Raw genomic sequence first — 21415 nt, 5'->3', positions numbered from 1 at the left:
CCCCCACCATCGGGAACATCCTTCCTGCATCTACCTTGTCAAGTCCTGTTAGAATTTTATAGGTTTCTATGAGATGCCCCTCGCTCTTCTGAACTCCAGCGAATATAATCCTAACCGACTCAATCTCTCCTCATACATCAGTCCCACCATCCCAGGAATCAGTCTAGTAAACCTTCGCTGCACTCCCTCTATAGCAAGAACATCCTTCCTCAGATAAGGAGACCAAAACTGCACACAATATTCCAGGTGTGGCCTCACAAAGGCCCTGTATAATTGCAGCAAGATGTCCCTGCTCCTGTACTCAAATCCTCTCACTATGCAGGCCAACATACCATTTGCCTTTTTTACTGCCTGTTGCACCTGCATGCTTATCTTCAGCGATTGGTGTACGAGAGCACTCAGGTGCATATTCCCCTCTGTCAGTTTATAGCCGTTCAGATAATCTGCCTTCCTGTTTTGCTAGCTAAGTGGATAACCTCACGTTTATCCACATTATACTGCATCTGCCGTGCATTAGCCCACTCACTCAATTTGTTCAAATCTCCCTGAAGCCTCTCTGCATCCTCCTCACAACTCATCCTTCCACCCAGTTTTGTGTCGTCTGCAAATTTGGAGATATTACATTTAGTTCCCTCATCTAAATCATTAATGTATATTGTGAATAGCTGGGGTCCTAGCACAGATCTACCCCACTAGTCACTGCCTGCCATTCAGAAAAAGACCCATTTATCCCTCCTCTTTGTTTCCTGTCCGCCAACCAATTTTCTATCCATCACAATACACTACCCCCAATCCCATGCTCTTTAATTTTACATGCTAATCTCTTATGTGGGACTTTGTCAAAAGCCTTCTGGAAGTCCAAATAAACCACATCCACTGGCTCCCCCTCATCAACTCTACTAGTTACATCCTCAAAGAATTCTAGTAGATTTGTCAAGCATGATTTCCCTTTCGTAAATCCATGCTGACTCTGCCCGATTCTACCACTGTTTTCTAAGTGCTCTGCTATAAAATCTTTGATAATGGACTCTAGAAATTTCCCCACTACCAACGTCAGGCTGACTGATCTATAATTCCCTTCTTTCTCTCTACCTCCCTTTTTAAATAGTGGGGTTATATTAGCTACCCTCCAATCTCTAGAAACTGTTCCAGAGTCTATAGAATCTTGGACGATGACAACCAATGCATCCACAATTTCTAGGGCCACTTCCTAAGTACTCTGGGATGCATCCCATCAGGCCCTGGGATTTATCGGCCTTCAAAGGACAGTACAGCACAGGAATAGGCCATTCGGCCCTCCAAGCCTGCGCCGATCTTGATGCCTGCCGAAACTAACACCTGCACTTCAGGGGCCCATATCCCTCTATTCCCTTCCAATTCATATATTTGTCAAGATGTCTCTTAAACGTCGCTATCGTATCTGCTTCCACCACCTCACCTGGCAGCAAGTTCCAGGCACTCACCACCCTCTGTGTAAAAAAACTTGCCTTGCACATCCCCTCTAAACTTTGCCCCTCGCACCTTAAACCTATGTTCCCTAGTAACTGACTCTTGCACCCTGGGAAAAAGCTTCTGACTATCCACTCTGTCCATGCCGCTCATAACTTTGTAAACCTCTATCATGTCGCCCCTCTACCTCCGTCGTTCCAGTGAAAACAATCCGAGTTTTTCCAACCTCTCCTCATAGCTAATGCCCTCCAGACCAGGCAACATCCTGGTAAACCTCTTCTGTACCCTCGCCAAAGCCTCCACGTCCTTCTGGTAGTGTGGCGACCAGAATTGCACGCAATATTCTAAGTGTGGCCTAACTAAGGTTCTGTACAGCTGCAACATGACTTGCCAATTTTTATACTTTATGCCCCGACCGATGAAGGCAAGCATGCCGTATGCCTTCTTGACTACCTTATCCACCTGTGTTGCCACTTTCAGTGACCTGTGGACCTGTACGCCCAGATCTCTCTGCCTGTCAATACTCCTAAGGGTTCTGCCATTTACTGTATATCTCCCACCTGCATTAGACCTTCCAAAATGCATTACCTCACATTTGTCTGGATTAAACTCCATCTGCCATTTCTCTGCCCAAGTCTCCAACTGATCTATATCCTGCTGTATCCTCTGACAATCCTCATCATTGTCCGCAACTCCACCAACCTTTGTGTCGTCCACAAACTTACTAATCAGACCAGCTACATTTTCCTCCAAATCATTTATATATACTACAAACAGCAAAGGTCCCAGCACTGATCCCTGCGGAACACCACTGGTCACATCCCTCCATTCAGAAAAACACCCATCCACTGATACTCTCTGTCTTCTATGACCGAGCCAGTTCTGTATCCATCTTGCCAGCTCACCTCTGATCCCGTGTGACTTCACCTTTTGTACCAGTCTGCCATGAGGGACCTTGTCAAAGGCTTTACTAAAGTCCATATAGATAACATCCACTGCCCTTCCTTCATCAATCATCTTCGTCACTTCCTCAAAAAACTCAATCAAATTAGTAAGACACAACCTCCCCTTCACAAAACCATGCTGTCTCTTGCTAATAAGTTTGTTTGTTTCCAAATGGGAGTAAATCCTGTCCCGAATAATCCTCTCTAATAGTTTCCCTACCACTGATGTAAGGCTCACTGGCCTATAATTTCCTGGATTATCCTTGCCACCCTTCTTAAACAAAGGCACAACATTGGCTATTCTCCAGTCCTCTGGGACCTCACCTGTAGTCAATGAGGATGCAAAGATTTCTGTCAAGGTCCCAGCAATTTTTTCCCTTGCCTCCCTCAGTATTCTAGGGTAGATCCCATCAGGCCCTGGGGACTTATCTACCTTAAAGCTTTGCAAGACACCCAACACCTCCTCCTTTTTGATAATGAGATGATTGAGACTATCTGCACTCCCTTCCCTAGGCTCATCATCCACCAAGTTCTTCTCTTTGGTGAATACTGATGCAAAGTACTCATTTAGCACCTCACCCATTTCCTCTGGCTCCACACATAGATTCCCATCTGTGTCCTTGAGTGGGCCAACCCTTTCCCTGGTTACCCTCTAGCTCTTTATATATGTATAAAAAGCCTTGGGATTTTCCTTAATCCAGTTTGCCAATGACTTTTCATGACCCCTTTTAGCCCTCCTAACTCCTTGCTTAAGTTCCTTCCTATTGTCTTTATATTCCTCAAGTGCTTCATCTGTTCCTAGCCTTCCAGCCCTTACAAATGCTTCCTTTTTCTTTTTGACTCGGCTCACAATATCCCGTGTTATCCAAGCTTCCCGAAACTTGCCAAACTTGTCTTTCTTCCTCACAGGAACATGCTGGTCCTGGATTCTAATCAGCTGACGTTTGAAAGACTCCCACATGTCAGATGTTGATTTATCCTCAAACAGCCGCCCCCAGTCTAAATTCTTCAGTTCCTGCCTAATATTGTTATAATTAGCCTTCCCCCAATTCAATCCCATCAATTTCCCCAACACCATTTCTCTACTAATACTGATTTCTTTCAGTTCCTCTCTCACTAAGCCCTGTGTTCCCCAACATTTCTGGTATGATATTTATGTCCTCCTTTGTGAAGACAGAACCAAAGTATGTATTTAGTTAGTCAGCCATTTCTTTATGCCCCATAATAAATTCCCCTGTTTCTGACTGTAAGGGACCTACATTTGTCTTCACCAATCTTTTTCACTTCACATACCTATAGAAACTTTTACAGTCAGTTTTTGTAATCTCTCCTTGTAACTTAACCCTTGGGGTCCAGGTATTATTCTGGTAAAGCTATGTGGCATTCCCTCCAAGGCCATTATATCCTTTCTATGGTGTGGTGTCCAGATCTGCTCACAGTATTCCAGGTGTGATCTGACCAGGGATTTGTATAGCTGTAGCATGACTTCTACCCCTTTGTATTATAGTCCTCTAGATATTTAGACTAGAAAAAAAAGTTTTTAAAAGAAAGTCTTGTGCTACTGAACAAATGAATATTGCAATGTTTTCTTCCTCCTGATCACTGTCTTATGCCTGATGGAAAGTAAGCAAATTTCAGCTGAGGAAAAGATTGGGCTCAATTGCAGTGGGCCCTCTTTTCTTCCCATTCCCACCCTCAGGATCAAATGGTTTGTCTACATTCACTAGTGAGGTTCTTGCATGAAGAATGGCCACTGGGGAGAGATACTGAAGGGCTCCCAGCACTCAGTAACTCATACTAGGCTACATCCCATATTCATAGAGGGAAAGAACAGAAAACTAGCAAAGTAAGCTATTAATGTTCTATATTTAATAAAACTTGAGCTTAAAATTCTCAGTACTGCTTCACATTATGTAACTGATCAACAATTTGGAATTGCACAAAGAAATTACAGCTCTATCAGCTGTGGACATCAACTTTGTGCAATTATTTTAAACTAAATTAAAAACGGTTTTGAATTTTTTTAATCCATCAGGTTTAGTTTACTTTTTTGGATATGTGTTCAGGTCAGTTTGTATGTGTGTATATAAAAGCAAAATACTGCAGATGCTGGAAGTCTGAAATAAAAACAAGAAATGCTGGAACCACTCAGCAGGTCTGACAGTATCTGTGGAAAGAGAAGCAGAGTTAACGTTTCGGGTCAGTGACCCTTCTTCGGAACTGTGTGTGTATATGTTTGATTTATATTGGTTTTGCATAATTGTTTCAATTTGTGAAAGCCACATTCTTGGTGTATGAATACTAATATAGCCACACAAATGCAGTACATAATGTCCAAAGCAGGCTTAATTTTGCATTGAAAGTGAAGAAACTAAGATTTATAATTCTGCCTTCTGATTCCAGAGAAACTATTTTACTCTTCTGGAAAGTACTATTTGCCCCTAAGTGCTAAGACAAATTAAACTCGCCACAGAAGGTTAAGACCAGTACTTAATGATGTAAGGACCCTTTTAACAATGAGATTTATATTACTGCAATACCACTCAACCTTTCCAGACCAGAAAGGAAACAACTAAACCTGTGGAGTTTCATTCCTGCAGATAATAAAATTGTTCCCAGAGTTTTCTTTTTAAAGGCTTACTTCTTTCTCTTTCTTCTCTCTCAATCCCATCTTTCCCCCTCTTTCTGTATCTAATTTGACTCCAAATCACCTTATTTTCTTCCCCATCATTCCTCTGTTTCTCTATCCTTAAATCTAATTGGTTAAGGAGATGGATTGTTGTTCCCATCATTCACCAAAGATTTTGCTTGCCATTATCAACTCATTTATAAACACCACTAGATGCCTCATTTCAAATTCTAGGTCCATATATTTATAGGCAAAGGTGGGACTTCCCATTGAAGCAGAAAATCTGAATTTTCATGTGCGGCTGCAGCTGTAGGTTAAAGGATACTGTTGATGCTCCATCCATATATAACTTACAGGTGATTGACTAATTTCCAAAGATGCTTAACCAAATGTATGGAATAAGAATGACTTGTTTCTTCCACAGGTGTGTAATCCACCTAACAAAAATTGAACTTGATATATTTAATGTACTAATGGAATGCTCAAAAGGTGATTAGCTGAAACTGAAGTTTAATTCTCTGTTTTGTTGTTAAACCTGAGCCAGCTGTCCTTAACAGACTGGCCTTCACCCACCTTGGTGAGAAACAAACCATTGTGCTTTATGGAGAATTTGATTACATCAGTCTGTCTTGCCATATTATATTGACTGCTTTAGCTAGGCAAGTGTTCCATGTGTTCACCACTAATTATTCATATGTAAGCCATAACTGTGTTTGCAAGCTATTAAAATTTAGTGAGCATCAGAGCTGGCTCACCAGTTCCAACCCAGGGTCCACATTTGCATTGTCAACTATGTTATTGGAAGCAGGAGCCCTGGCTGTTTCTTGCCTCCTCTTGAGCCCAGCAATGCAAAGGCTAATTGTAGCTTACAGCTGCTGATGGATATAGTTAGTCTAGCTGGCACAAGCCACTGTTAAAACCTGGGGCCCTTCTGTTCTGCTTGACTTATTGGAAGGTGCCTTTACCTACTAAGTCATTAGTGGAAATCTACATATACGTTTATGTCCATAAACATTTTTAAAACCCTAATTCCTGACTTCCTCTCAGTTTCACCTCTCCTGGAATTGCATGGCAGACAAGATAAAGGAAAATCCCAAGGTGTTTTATAAGTATGTTAAGGGAAAGAGGATAACCAGGGAAAAAGTGGGGCCCATTAGAGATCAAAGAGACAATCTGTGTGTGGAGCCAGAGGACATAGGTGAGGTTTCGAATGATTACTTTTCATCTGTGTTCACTACGGAGAGGGACGATGTAGGTGTAGTGATCAGGGAGGGAGATTGTGATATACTTGATCAAATTAGCATTGAAAAAGAGGAAGTATTAGCTGTATCAGTGGGCTTAAAGGAGGATAAATCCCCAGGCCCAGATGAGATTTGAAGCAAGGGAGGAGATAGCAGGGGATCTGACACAAATTTTCAAATCCTCTCTGGCCACAGGAGAGGTACCAGAGGACTGGAGGACAGTGAATGTGGTACCATTATTCAAAAAGGGTAGCAGGGATAAACCAGGTAATTATAGGCCTGAGAGTCTAACGTCAGTGGTAAGGAAATTATTGGAAAAAATTCTGAGACAGGATTAATCTCCACTTGGAGAGGCAGGGATTAATCAGGGATAGTCAGCATTGCTTTGTTAGGGGGAGATCGTGTCTAACAAATTTGATTGAATTTTTTGAGGAAGTGACTAGATGTGTAGATGAGGGTAAAGCAGTTGATGTGGTCTACATGGCCTTCAGTAAGACTTTTGATAAGGTCCCGCATGGGAGATTGGTTAAGAAGGTAAGAGCCCATGGGATCCAGGGTAATTTGGCAAATTGGATCCAAAATCGGCTTAGTGACAGGAGGCAGAGGGTGATGGTCGAGGATTGTTTTTGAGAATGGATGACTGTGACCAGTGGGGTACCACAGGGATCGGTGCTGGGGCCCTTACTGTTTGTAGTGTACATTAATAATTTCTTCTTCTTCTTCTTCTTCTTTGGCCTCCTTATCTCGAGAGACAATGGGTAAGCGCCTGGAGGTGGTCAGTGATTTAGACGTGAATATAGTAGGTATGATCAGTAAGTTCGCAGATGACATGAAAATTGATGGTGTCATAAGTAGTGAGGAGGAAAGCCTTAGATTACAGGAAGATATAGATGGGTGGAGCAGTGGCAGATGGAGTTTAATCCTGAGAAGTGTGAGGTGATGCACTTTGGGAGGACTAACAAGGCAAGGGAATATACAATGGATGGTCGGACCCCAGGGAGTACAGAGGGACCTTGGTGTACTTATCCATAGATCACTGAAGGCAGCAGCACAGGTTGATAAGGTGGTTAGGAAGGCATGTGGGATACTTGCCTTTATTGGCCGAGACATAGAATATAAGAGGAGGGAGGTTATGTTAGAGCGGTATAAAATGCTGGTTAGGCCACAGCTGGAGTACTGTGTACAGTTCTGGTCACCACACTATAGGAAGGATGTGATTGCACTGGAGTGGGTGCAGAGGTGATTCACCAGGATGTTGCCTGGGCTGGAGCATTTCAGTTATGAAGAAAGACTGGATAGGTTGGGGTTGTTTTCCTTAGAGCGGAGAAGGCTGAGAGGGGACCTGACTGAGGTATACAAAATTATGAGGGAAATTGATAGGATAGATAGGAAGGAACTTTTTCCCTTAACGGAGGGGTCAGTAACCAGGGGGCATAGATTTAAGGTAAGGGGCAGGAGGTTTAGAGGGGAGTTGAAAAAAATTTCACCCAGAGAGTGGTTGAAATCTGGAACACACTGCCTGGAGGGGTGGTAGAGGCAGGAACCCTCACAGCATTTAAGTAGTATTTAGATGAGCACTTGAAACGCCATAGCATACAAGGCAACGGGCCAAGTGCTGGAAAATGGGATTAGATTGTATGGGTGCTTGATGGTCAGCACAGGCGTGCTGGACTGAAGGGCCTGTTTCTGTGCTGTAAAACTCTATGACTCTGATTTTTTTTCCAATGAGAAACAATTCATGTCAGTTCCACTTTGCAATTTAGAGGCCCAAGTCTGGGTATTATCATTGCAGTTCTGCTTTGACCCCATTAAGGCCAATGCAGTTTTGATTGACAGTGTATCAAATGTGGCCAAATATGATCTGTGCAAGGTTAGAATAACTTGTTTTGACTTGGGCTTAAATGTCCTTGAGATGCATCCTGTGTTTAATTAGCTATAAACTGATTGCAAAATTCCAATAAATAATAAATCACACCCAAATTCTTTTGTGCATATGCTAATTAACAATACTTTATATCATATTTCCTTTTCCGATGTGCAGTGCCTTAAATCTATGCACAATAACCAATTGATGGCTCTTCCCACTGATAAAGCATTAGTGGGAGGAGGGGAGGGGTGATGAACTGCTGTTCTCAAGTTTTTTCAGACTGTTTTCAAAGAATTTTATGCCTGTGTTAGCTCTGAAAAAACTAAGCACTTAATCCCATTCCCCTGCTCTTACCCTTTACCCTTTTAAGTTGTTTTTTTTCCAGAATATTTATCCACTTCTCTTTTAAATGCTATTATGAATTTTGTTTCCACCACTGTTTTGATAGGGCCTTTCACGACTTAATCTTCTGCTTTCTCCCATCCAATATCAACCATTCCAGTAAAAACAAAAATTGGCTTTTTAAGTTCTGATGCAAAGGATGAAGTCTAGAATCTGAAGAGAACACTATTAAATTAATTCTGTAATGGATGAATTGAGAGTGTATATTCACGAGAAAACAGTAGTGAATCTAAATTTGATTTTCACAAAAGGCATAACTATTTCTAAAACGTCTCCAAACCAAGTTACAGGGAAATCCACGCAAGTTTGTTTCCCTGATTTAGAATATACACTCTAGGACACACCCCATTACGTAATTACAAAGAACATTGAAGATGGTCGGCAACAATTGAAGCTTAGGAACTCTCGTGTGCACAAGGGTACTGCTGAAGTTTAACCAATTAAAAACCATGCAGCTTATCAGCACAGCACTTGGGTAGGAGCAAAATGGAAAGAATCCCTATCACCTAGTTCGAGGTCTACAACTCCAGTTCCCATACGAGCTTGATACCTAGCCATTAACACCCACTTCAGGATGTGAGAGCAAATGTCAAAGGATTGCCTATAATATGAAAGAATTCATATTGCAACCAATCACACTGCAGATTGCTTGTACCTTTAGTTCTCATTGGAGATCTAAACTCCAGGATTCCATTGGGAATTTGTCAGTTTAACTCCGTTTGTACTCCCCCCCCCCCCCCCCACCCACCCCCCGAGTCAAGGTTAAACCCACTCCAGGAATTGTGCATAAGTTGTGAGGTTGACATTAAGTGTAGTACTGAGGGAGTGCTCTATGGTCACATGCCAGCTGTTGGATAAGGTTTTAAAAGTGAGGCTGCTTTTTGGTGTTTGGACCCTTGCTGTTCCTGATATAAATGAATTAGATCTTGATGTACACGGCACAATTTTCAAAATTTGCAGATGATCCGAAACTTGGAAACATTGTGAACCATGAAGAGGATGGTGTAGAACTTCAAAAGGATATAGACAGAAAACTTTCACTACAATGGTTCCAGAGATTAGGAATTTCAGTTACCTAGGTAGATTGGAGAAATTGGGACTGTTTTCTTTAGAAAAGAAAAGGTTGAGAGGAGATTTGATAGAGGTGTTCAAAATCATGAGAAGTCAGGACAGAGTAGATAGGGGAAAACTTCCCATTGGTGGAAGGATCAAGAACAAGAGGGCATAGATTTAAAGTAATTAGCAAAAGAAGTAATGACAACATGAGGGAAAATTTTTTCATGCAGTGGGTGGTTAGGATCTGGAATGCACTACCTGAAAGTATGGTGGAGACAAGTTCAATCGACGCATTCAAGAGAGAATTGGTTTTTTTCTTATTCGTTCATGGGATGTGGGCTATTGCCCATCCCTAATTGCCCTTGAGAAGGTGGTGGTGGCATTATCTGAAAAGGAAGAATATGCAGGGCTATGGGGAAGAAGCACTAGGTAAATTGCTCTTTCGGAGAGCCAGCATAGACCCGAATGGCCACCTCCTGTGCTGTAACAATTCTGTGATTCTTGTTCCAGTGGCTCAAATAGAAAAAGATCCCATGGTAGAGGGATGTTCTGATGAAAGGTCACAGACCTGAAACGTTAACTCTGTTTCTCTCTCCACAGATGCTGCCAGACCTGCTGAGTATTTCCAGCACTTTCTGTTTTTATTCATATTCAAAACTGAATTAAGTGGTCACACACCTCTTGCTCTGTGCCATGTTTAAGTACATAAACAATGCTTGCACTTCAAAGCAATTTATTGCATGTAAAGCTTTTTGACACAAAGAGTGCTACCGGCACTTAATCAAATTGTGTCAGACATGCTAATTTTAACCCATGTGTATAATAATTCTATTTTAATGAAGTATTGTGCTCAGTACCTTGCTTTGTCTCACTGCTTCGGTATATTGTGAAAATTAAGAAATCTATTAGTCTTCGTCTGTGTGCATATGTCTAATGCTGTAATATTTTCCACCTTTTGAAAGTGTTAGGGAACATGGTGGACATTCCATGTATCCACCAGGGTTTGTGCATTGGTTAGGGTAATTGTTATTCTTGGACATTCTTTTGCAGGCACGATGTGTATAAGGGTGTGGGATTCAGATCATAGGCTCTTTTTTCCTGTAAATCCTTCCTTTTCACTAGGAACATAAAAGTGTTGAGAGAAAGCCTGAACAGTAAAATCAATAATTTAATAAATGGCAAGCCCAGGCTTGAGCGCTAACTGGGATTGGAACAGATATAAAGCCACCTTTTCCCTATAAAATGTTTAAGTGCATTGCTATGATTATTCCTGAGTATATTCCTGAGACAAAAGTCCGAGTGTATCAGGCCTGTGTCCTCAGTACCTTGCTCTACGGCAGCGAGGCCTGGACAACGTATGCCAGCCAAGAGCGACGTCTCAATTCATTCCATCTTCGCTGTCTTCGGAGAATACTTGGCATCAGGTGGCAGGACTATATCTCCAACACAGAAGTCCTTGAAGCGGCCAACATCCCCAGCTTATACACACTACTGAGTCAGCGGCGCTTGAGATGGCTTGGCCATGTGAGCCGCATGGAAGATGGCAGGATCCCCAAAGACACATTGTACAGCGAGCTCGCCACTGGTATCAGACCCACCGGCCGTCCATGTCTCCGTTATAAAGACGTCTGCAAACGCGACATGAAATCGTGTGACATTGATCACAAGTCGTGGGAGTCAGTTGCCAGCATTCGCCAGAGCTGGCGGGCAGCCATAAAGACAGGGCTAAATTGTGGCGAGTCGAAGAGACTTAGTAGTTGGCAGGAAAAAAGACAGAGGCGCAAGGGGAGAGCCAACTGTGCAACAGCCCCAACAAACAAATTTCTCTGCAGCACCTGTGGAAGAGCCTGTCACTCCAGAATTGGCCTTTATAGCCACTCCAGGCGCTGCTTCACAAACCACTGACCACCTCCAGGCGCGTATCCATTGTCTCTCGAGATAAGGAGGCCCAAAAGAAGAAGAAGAAAAAAGAACAGCACAGAAACGCACCATATCCCACAGAATGATGCCTCCACTAGTTCAAGGGATAGGGCTTCAACAGTAACTGTTTACCTCACAGAAACTTAGTCAGCTAGGGATCAAATGCTGGATCTATAAGAATGTAGTCTCATACCCAGCTTCCAGGTAAGCCTTCCAGCTACTATTGTGCCAAGCCTCAGAATGTCAGCTACATACCTTGCTCTATATTGTTATATTATCTGCAAACAGCTAGGAACTAATTATAATGTGTAAATGTTCCAGGGGGCTACATTCATGGCTGCACTGGACAGTCACAGGATATGTGACGCATAACACTACACCAGCCTACAGGCAGTCCCTGCCAGGCAGTATAGAAGCTGAATGAATAAAAAAGAGCTCCAACATTTCTAAGGCTAAAGTGTGATTAATTCTAACTTATGGGAACCAGGAGACATATATATTGTGGCAGCAGGTGTCTGTGAGTAAACCTAAAGCATTTTAAACAAATTTAATGCTGAATTAGATTGGGAAAAATTGACCCAAATTAGTGCCAGAGAGAGAGAGAAAAAAAGCTGAGTGAATCGTGCGAAAACTAAAAACAAAATGTTGGCCGGCACAGCAATGAATGCACAGCTACAGCCCATAATGCATTGGGAAGCTGATGATGTCATAGAGACTTTTGAGAAGTTTAAACAAAAGTGCAGATTGACATTCAGTAGTTTTCTAAAAAGCATTAGTGAAGAAGAGAGGGTTAACTATATCCTGTGGGCAAGAGATAAAGGATTAAATTTGTTGAATAGCTGGGAACTGAATGAAGAGGACAGTAGAAACCCAGACAAAATCTTGGAAAGATTCAGCACCCATCTCCAACCAAAATCAAATCATTGGATCTACCGCTTTGAATTTCAAGGCCTCAGACAGGAATTAGGTGGGCCTATTGACAATTTCATAAAAAGATTGAAAAATGCAGCCAGAAAATGTAAATTTAAGGACACAGACGAAAGTCTGATAGATCAGCTAATTTGGGGTCCTGCACACTGAAGTACAAAAAGCGCTAATTGTAAAGGACAAGCTCATAGTATCGCAGGTTGTAGACACTGCCAGATAACATGATGCCACAAGCAACAGATGAAGCCACTGACTACCCAAACGGTTAGCCTTCAGTTAAGCCAAGAGAAAGGCAGAAGGGTTGATGCAGTGAAACAGCAACAAAAGAAAGTACGCCAAACAGAGAGAGAGATGTGCAGGAGCTGTGGATGACCACATGAATTCACGGACAGAAGAAAATGTCCTGCATATGGATCAATCTGCAGAGCTTGCAGAAAGACCAATCACTGGAAAAAGATGTGCAGAACAAGGCAAGAGGGTGGTAGACGAGTCACCAGAGACAGAGCAACAGGGTGAATGAGTAGGAAAAGAAACCAAAACATACATACCCTGGAAGATGACAATGGGTTTGAGAACATGATAGAACCATACAACTGCATGAAATGTCTGGATGCAAATGCTATTGGCTTTCCCTCTTGTACCAGGGCTGCTCCCAGTCCTTTTGTAGAAGTATCTACTTGCAGAATGGCAGTTTTCTTTCTGTCGTAGTATGACAGACTTGTCCCTTGTATACTACCTTTTTGAGTTTGTTGAAACTCCTGTCATGTGACTCTGACCATTGGTACTCTATATCTTCTTCCATCAGCTCCCGCAGGTATGAAGGAGCTGACGTATTGGATCAAACCCAGGAAACTTTGATTAGGAATAATCAGCATGGCTTTGTCAGAGGGAGGTCATGCCTAACAAATTTGATTGACTTTTTTGAGCATGTGACCAGGTGTGTAGATGAGGGTAGTGCAGTTGATGTAGTTTACATGGATTTCAGCAAAGCCTTTGATAAGGTCCCACATGGGAGACTTATCAAGAAAGCAAATGCACATGGGATACAAGGTAACTTGATCAGGTGGATTCAAAATTGGCTTAGCTGTAGGAGACAGAGAGTGATGACAGACGGCTGTTTTAGTGACTAAAAGCCAGTGTCCAGTGGCGTACCACAGGGATCTGTGCTGGGTCCTCTATTGTTTGTCATTTATATAAACGACATAGATGACTATGTGGGGGGTAGGATCAGTAAGTTCGCAGATGACACAAAGATTGGCAGAGTGGTTAACAGTGAGGTGGAGTGTCTCAGGTTACAGGAATATATAGACGGGATGGTCAAATGGGCAGAAAAGTGGCAGATGGAATTTAACCCTGAAAAGTGTGAGGTGATACACTTTGGAAGAAGTAATGTGACACGGAAGTATTCAATGAATGGCCTGACACTGGGAAGTTCCGAGGAACAAAGGGACCTTGGCGTGTTTGTCCATAGATCTCTGAAGGCAGAAGGGCAGGTTAATAGGGTGGTGAAAAAGGCATATGGGACACTCACCTTTATCAATAGATTACAAAAGCAGGGAGGTCATGTTGGAGTTGTACAGAGCTTTGGTAAGGGCACAGCTGGAGTACTGTGTGCAATTCTGGTCACCACATTATAGGAAGGATGTGATTGCATTGGAGGGGGTGCAGAGGCGATTCACCAGGATGTTGCCTGGGATGGAACAGTTAAGCTATGAAGAGAGGTTGGATAGGCTTGGGTTGTTTTCGCTGGAGTAGAGAAGACTGAGTGGTGACCTGATCGAGGTGTACAAGATTATGAGGGGCATGGACAGGGTGGATAGGGGGCAGCTGTTCCCTTTAGTTGAAGGGTCAGTTACGAGGGGTCACAAGTTTAAGGTGAGGGGCAGGAGGTCTAAGGGGGATTTGTGGAAGAACTTTTTTACCCAGAGGGTGGTGACAGTCTGGAATGCACTGTCTGGGAGGGTGGTAGAGGCGGGTTGCCTCACATCCTTTAAAAAGTACCTGGTTGAGCACTTGGCACAACATAACATTCAAGGCTATGGGCCAAGTGCTGGCAAATGGGATTAGGTAGACAGGTCAGGTGTCTTTAATGCATCGGTGCAGACTCGATGGGCTGAAGGGACTCTTCTGCACTATTATTCTGTGATTCTGTGAAACTTCTCAATGCTCTCTTGTCTCTTGGGGCTTCCATCCCAGAAATGGCATAGATTCTTTTAAGACTCGGCTTGACTCCGTCAGGTGTATACACCATTCTGAAAAACTGGAATTCTGTCACCTTCACAATGCATTTGTCTGCGTTTCGCATGATCCCAGTTTTTCTGGTTCTTTCCATGAGCTTCATGTAGATGGTAGTCATGATCTTTTCCATATATCTGGATATCATCAGCTATGCCAACTGCTCCTTTACATTATCTGTATGTCTCGTCTATTTTCTACTGGAACAGATCCTGGCTCACTTTAAGGCCAAAACATAGATGTAGGAATTTGTACCGTCCAAAGGGTATTTTGAATGTTGTCAACAGTAAAGATTCCACATCAATCTTCACATTCCAGTAGCCATTTCTGGCATCAAGCTTGCTGAAAACTTTTGCCCCTGCCAATGCTGGTGTGATCTCTTCCAGTGTTGGAATGGCTTAATTAGGATCTTTGGGATCCAGGCAAATTCTTAGCTGTCCATTTGGCTTCTCTTTCACCACAATAGAATTTACCCACTCTGTAGGCTCTGTGACTTTGATGATCACCTTTTTTTCAATCTCTTGGAGCTCTCTTTCAAGCTTTCCTTTTAGTTCTACTGGTACATTACGTGGGGGATGAATCATTAGTTTCATTGCTGGGTCAATAGTGATGTGATACTCAAAATCTTCAAAGCATCCAATTATCTCATTGAAACACTCTGGGTACATTTGTACCAGATCTTCTTTGCTTCTGATCAGAGGGCACTTTTCAATGAGTGTACTGTCTTCAACCCTCAGTGTCGCCTCCTTCATCTCATGGTTTACTGAGATAATCTGCAGCTCTTCGCAACTGCTCAACCACAGGACAGCAGGACCATCTGTTTCAGTGCAGTAGAACATGCAGTTCACATCCTTTCCTTTATGTGTCCTTCTGATTTGGCTTGTTCCTAGCTGTCGAATCTCAATTCCCCCGTATGTCATTAGCATGACATTGTTCAGTTTCAGAGCACCTTTCCTTGGATAGCCATTTTCTTCCAAATTTTCAGGTAAGATTTTCTGGTATAGTCTGAGCGGGATGATATTACTCTGTGCTCCAGTGTCAATCTTCACCTTCAGATTTATCATTGTGGGCTTATTTCTCACCCTCTTCATGATCTGAATGGTCGTGTGAATTTCTTTCCTCTAGGAACTATCGCATCCAGACATTTCATGCAGTTGTATGGTTCCTATTGTTTTCTTAAATTCATCATCATCTTCCAGGGTATGGATGTTTTGGTTTCTTTTCCTACACATTCGCCCTGGTGCTTTGTCTCTGGTGACTCATCAATTTATTCACACACAATCAAGAATGATATCTCATAGTCGCAGACTACTAGTCAAATTTCCCTTTCATCCAGAAGGTGAAAGACTTGAGAGCCACAACCATCTTCTCAGTAGTATGAGTTCTGTTCCCTGGGAAAGGGATTCCTGAAAGATCAATATGTGACAACGGCATCCAATTCACCTCCAGAGAATTTAAGGAATTTGCAGAACAGTATAGGTTCAACACCATCATCTCATCACCACACTAACTACAGGGACACAGGTTTATAGAAAGACATGTCCAGATGGTCAAAAGAACCCTTGCGAAATGCCGAGAGATGAAGGAAGACCCAAACCTTCCCTTATTATGACTCTGATCCACACCTCTCAATGCTGACAAGAAATCACCTGCAGAGCTGTTGAATGGAAGAAACTATGAGAGCACTCTGCCAAGCAAAATACATCCTCCAAGTGAGCAGAAGGAAGTGAAACAACAACTCACAGGTAAGAGGAGCTCAACACTTCAACAAGCATGTTAAATACCTCCTAATCTGTTGAAAGGACAAACTATACATGTACAGGATCCAATCATGAAAACCTGGAACCCAGCAAAAGTTGTTGGTGAAGCTGAGACTCCAAGGTCATGCATCATTGAGACCGAAACCAATAAGTAAATGAGAAGGAACAGGGCCCATATTCAACCTACACCTGAGCTGAAAAAAACAGAAAAGATCATCATCAACACCAGAAACACTACCCAGTGTTATGACTGAGGCAGGAGCAATGCACTGTCAATTCAGTCCCATCACTCCACAGATCGCAGCATATTATTGAAGTTTTCCCACCCAACCTCAAAACAGCCAAATTAAACTCATCTAGTAACCTCCAGAATAAAACAGACCAAACCAGGTATCTTTAGCCAACAACAAATTAACTATTTATTAAAAAACTAAATCTTAAACACTATTAAGATAAACCAATGTCTAAAGACCTTATAAATTCCTATTTTAACCTAACTCCCCCATTCACACACATGCATTCAAAAATCAATGGTTAACCATCTTTTTTAAAAAGTTGTTGTTTTAAAAATTAGCTGTTTCTTAAGAATAAATAAATAACTGGGTTATAAGTCTTTGTGGGTTATGTTCCTGATGGGTGAAATATAATAGTGTAAAAAAAAAATCAGATGCCACTCGAAGTCTCCACGTGGATTTGATGAAGCAGTCTTCTTGATAGGCATTCAAAGCACTTCGGCTGCAGCAGGCGTCAAACAGTTCTTTCAACACGAGGTATAACAACAGAGCTTTGTTTGGATTTTAAAATTGGTAAATTTCAGTCGAAGCTTTATTGTAAAATCCAGAAAACACAATCAGTAAGAGAGACTTAAAGCAAAGACTCCTTAGATTGGAAGTAAAAAAAAAAGAATTTTGCTACCTCCAGCAGTACGAATGTTCTCTTCAAATGGGATTTTTTCTCCTTAGGCAATTAACACAGTCTTAGGTTCATGGTAGAATTTCTGCTGAGAGATTTCTCTTCTTTCAAGGCAAGCACACTTTGCTGGTGTCTCTCAAAACTGGTTTCAGCCAGTCCCTGCATAGAGTCAAATTGAAACATTGCACCACGTGACCTCCTCAGTCTCCTGCTGTTGCCTAGGTAACAGGTGCAGCTGTGGTACACTGTTCTCAGAAATCTAAAACTTCTTTCTCTGTCATAAAGGTACACTGTTTTAGACAGAGTCTTAAAGGTACACTGTTTCTAAACAGAGGAGAAAATAAAATAGTTCCATGACACCAACGAGACAATATCAATAACATCACCAGCAAGTGGCTCAACATTAGCAGCAACAAGCATGACTCATACAAAACCAGGAGCAACACGCACAACATTGCTTGTGCAGTGTGCCTGCTCACCACCGAAAGCAAAGAATGCCATATCTACAAGAAGGAGGCACAACATCTTACCACCTGAGCAATATTGTGAATAATATTTTTTGACAAGAAAAGAAGCTATAAAAAAGACTCTAAAAGGGGTTCGGTTTATTTCTAAAAGACAATGTTAATCTTCAGTTTAGAGAAAAAAAAGATTAATGATTGGAACAGTTATATTGATATAGAGGCATTGGGTTTTTTAAAGAAGGAGGGAAGTTATATAGTGTTATATTATCTGTAAACAGCTAAGAAATAAATAGCTAGGAACTAATTGGTATGTGTAAGTGTTCCAGGAGCCACATTCATGGCTGCACTGGAGACTCACGTGACATGTACCACTATACTAGTCTATAGATAGTCCTCACCAGGCAGCATGGATGCTGAATGAATAAACAAAGAGCTCCAACATTTCTAAGTCTAAAGTGTGATTATTTCTAACTTATGGGAACCAGAAGACAACCAGGAGATATAACATATCTAAGTGTGCCATCAGCATTGTGGAAGAACCTAAGTAGGACTCCACATGCTATTTCTGCCAACCAAATCAAATGCTGCCTATGTAATTTAGTAGTCCTTAACTGCTTAATGCACACTCTTCATGTCTCCTGTACAACTCATCCATCTGAGCAACATGCCAGCGCAGACTGGAGCCTCCTTCCTTGCATCTATTTCCTGTTTTACCAGCAAATAAAACCTGCAACTTGATCCTGGATTTCAGATGTGGACCAGAAAAAAACCTAGGAGAAGGAGAACTCTTTGGGCATGAAGGAGAACTCTTTGGGCAAACATTTTATACACTGCCAGTTTAATCTGCATATGCTCCTGTTATTTCACAAAAGCACTATCTTCCAAATCATAAATTATCAACAGATTGATATATCATCATGTAACAACTAATGAAGAAATGGAATTTGGATCTGTCCTGGGGCCTCAGCTTTTCATCATATTTACAAAGTGACTTGAATGAAGGAATAGAGAGCTGTATATCCAAGTTTGCAGATGACACTAAATTATGAGGCACAATTAAGTAGTACAGATGAAAGCAGGAAGTTACAAAGGTACATAGATAGCAAAAGTGAGTGGACAAATTGGCAAATGGAGTTCAATGTAGGACAGTGTGAGGTTATCCACTTTGGATTGAAGGAAGACAAATGGGAGTATTTTCTCAACTGGAGATACTAAGATGTGTAAAAGAGAAAATAGATTTGGGTGTCCATGTACAAAATCACTACAGGTTAGTGAACAGTTACAAATAGTCGTCCCACACCCACAATCTCACACCAGCATCATTGACACTTAACTGCCCTTTGAAGTGGCCTAGCAAGTCACTTAGTTGTATCAAACTACTACAAAGAGCAAGAATAAAGCCAGATAGACCACTCGGCTGCAACCAAGGCATTGAATGAGGACAGGACAAAGACATAATCAACCTAGTTGACTCTGCAAGGTCCTCCTCACTAACATCTGGAGACTGGTGCCAATGTTAGGAGAGCTGTGTCACAGCCTTGTCGAGCAAAAGCCCAGCATAATCATATTTACAAAATCAGACCTACCAGCCAATGTCCCAGAACCTGCATCAGCAGCTTTAGATATGTCTTGTTCCACTGGCAGAACAGTCCCACAAGATATGGGGGAACTGGTGTACAATCAGGTGGGAGTGGCCCTGGGAATCCTCAACATTGCCTCTGGACACCATGAAGTCTCAGGTCAAATATAGGCGAGAAACTGCTTGCTGATTTCCAATTATTGCCCTTCTTCAGATGGTTAATCAGCACCCTTCTAAGTTGAAAGGGGTACAAAGGTCACAGAATGTACTCTGGGTGGGGGACTTCAATATCTGTCATGAAGATTGCCTTGTTCATACCACTATTGGCTGAGTCCTGAAGGACATAGTTGCCAGATTGAGCTTGCAGCAAGTGGTGAGAGAAACAACATGAAGGAATAGCATACTTGACCTTGTCCTCCACAATGTTCTCCTCCTTAGTTAACCCGTGCCAAGTACACCACCTGGGCCAAATGGTTGGAAAACAGCATTTTCATAGGCTTCTGCCAATGGGCACTGATGCCAGAAGATTGAGAATTTCTGCAGCTGCAAGTAAACAATGACCTAAAAATAATTGACCTCCACATCAGAAAGCAGGTCAGCCAGAGTCAGCTTAATTTTATGCTGACAGCCAGAAACACTGAAGACACCATCCACAAATATGCCAGATATGTAGCAGTTAGCATCCCAGCCTTTCATTCTTCAGCTCCACTCCATTCTGGGATGATGCAGGATTTCAGTATCTTTAATTCCAATGCCCCCTCACATGCGTGCACACACACGCACAAATTTCCTGAAATGAAAGCTTACAGTACAAAGGTTGCAAAAGATTTGGAAGCTTTCTGTGCTGATACGTATGCACTGAAAAGCTGGCTCCAATCCATTGAGGCTTACAGTGGTAAGTGAAAACACTGGAACAACAGCTCCAGCAATTGATAAGCAAAAATTGTCAATACTCTTAGCAATCTATGGAATTGATCCATGAGAAACAATTTAGGAATATTTAGAACTCATGAAAAAATAGAAATATCATTGCTATGCTCTTTATTAAATTTCTGTTTGCTGAATCTTATGACATTAATGGCAGCTAAGAGAATATATAGCCTGTTGTTTGTGTAGTATAATGAATAGACCAAAGCCCTGATCTTAACTCGAGAGGTTATGTGTGTGCTGTGTGTGGGCTAGAACAGCCAGGATGGCTCTAGCATAACGCTCGAACCATTTTAACTTTCAGGTGCCATTACTGAAAAATTGCAAATGTGGCTCCATTACTTAAGAAAAGAGGGAGAAACCAGCTAACAACAGACCTTTCAGTTTAAGATCAGGTGTGGGAAAGTTACTGGAATAAAACATCAGATATACAGTGACTGGGCATTTGGACAAGTGAGTTGATCAAAGAGACTTAGTGCAGATTTGTGAAGGGTAGGTCAGGCCTGACTAATGTAGTTGAATTTTTTGAGGAGGTCATGAGCTTGGTGGATAGGGGAGTGGTGATGGATGTTGTCTATACGCACAAAAGATTATTAAAATTCAAAGCACATGGAATTGAATAGTAACTGATTGGGAAGCAGGAGACAGAATAAGGATTCTCTGATTGGTTGGATGTGTCAAGTTATGTATGTTCTGGGATCTGTAGCCACAAATATTCACCACATATATAAATGACATGATGGTAAGAATAAAGAATGATATATCCAAGATTGAAATTTTGTAGATAGGAGCAGGAAATTACAAAGAATATAGACAGAATGAGCAAAACCAAGTCAGATGGAGTTCAATGGGAAAAAGTGTGAATCTAAAAAGGAAAATCAGAAAATGTTCTTAATGGTGAGAGACTAGGAGCTCTAGATGAGAAAATAATTTAGGTGTCCATGTGCACAGATCACCAAAAACTAGTGCAAAGGAACAGAAAATAATTAAACAGGCTAATAAATGTTCATTCTTATCTCAAGAGAGTTGGAATACATGGCATTAATTAGGATAAACAGCACAGAAACAGGTCATTCTGCACAACCAGTCCATGATGGCATTTA

Source organism: Heterodontus francisci, chromosome 11 (assembly GCF_036365525.1).
Source record: "Heterodontus francisci isolate sHetFra1 chromosome 11, sHetFra1.hap1, whole genome shotgun sequence".
Lineage (NCBI taxonomy): Eukaryota > Metazoa > Chordata > Chondrichthyes > Heterodontiformes > Heterodontidae > Heterodontus > Heterodontus francisci.
This window is presented reverse-complemented; position numbering follows the sequence as displayed.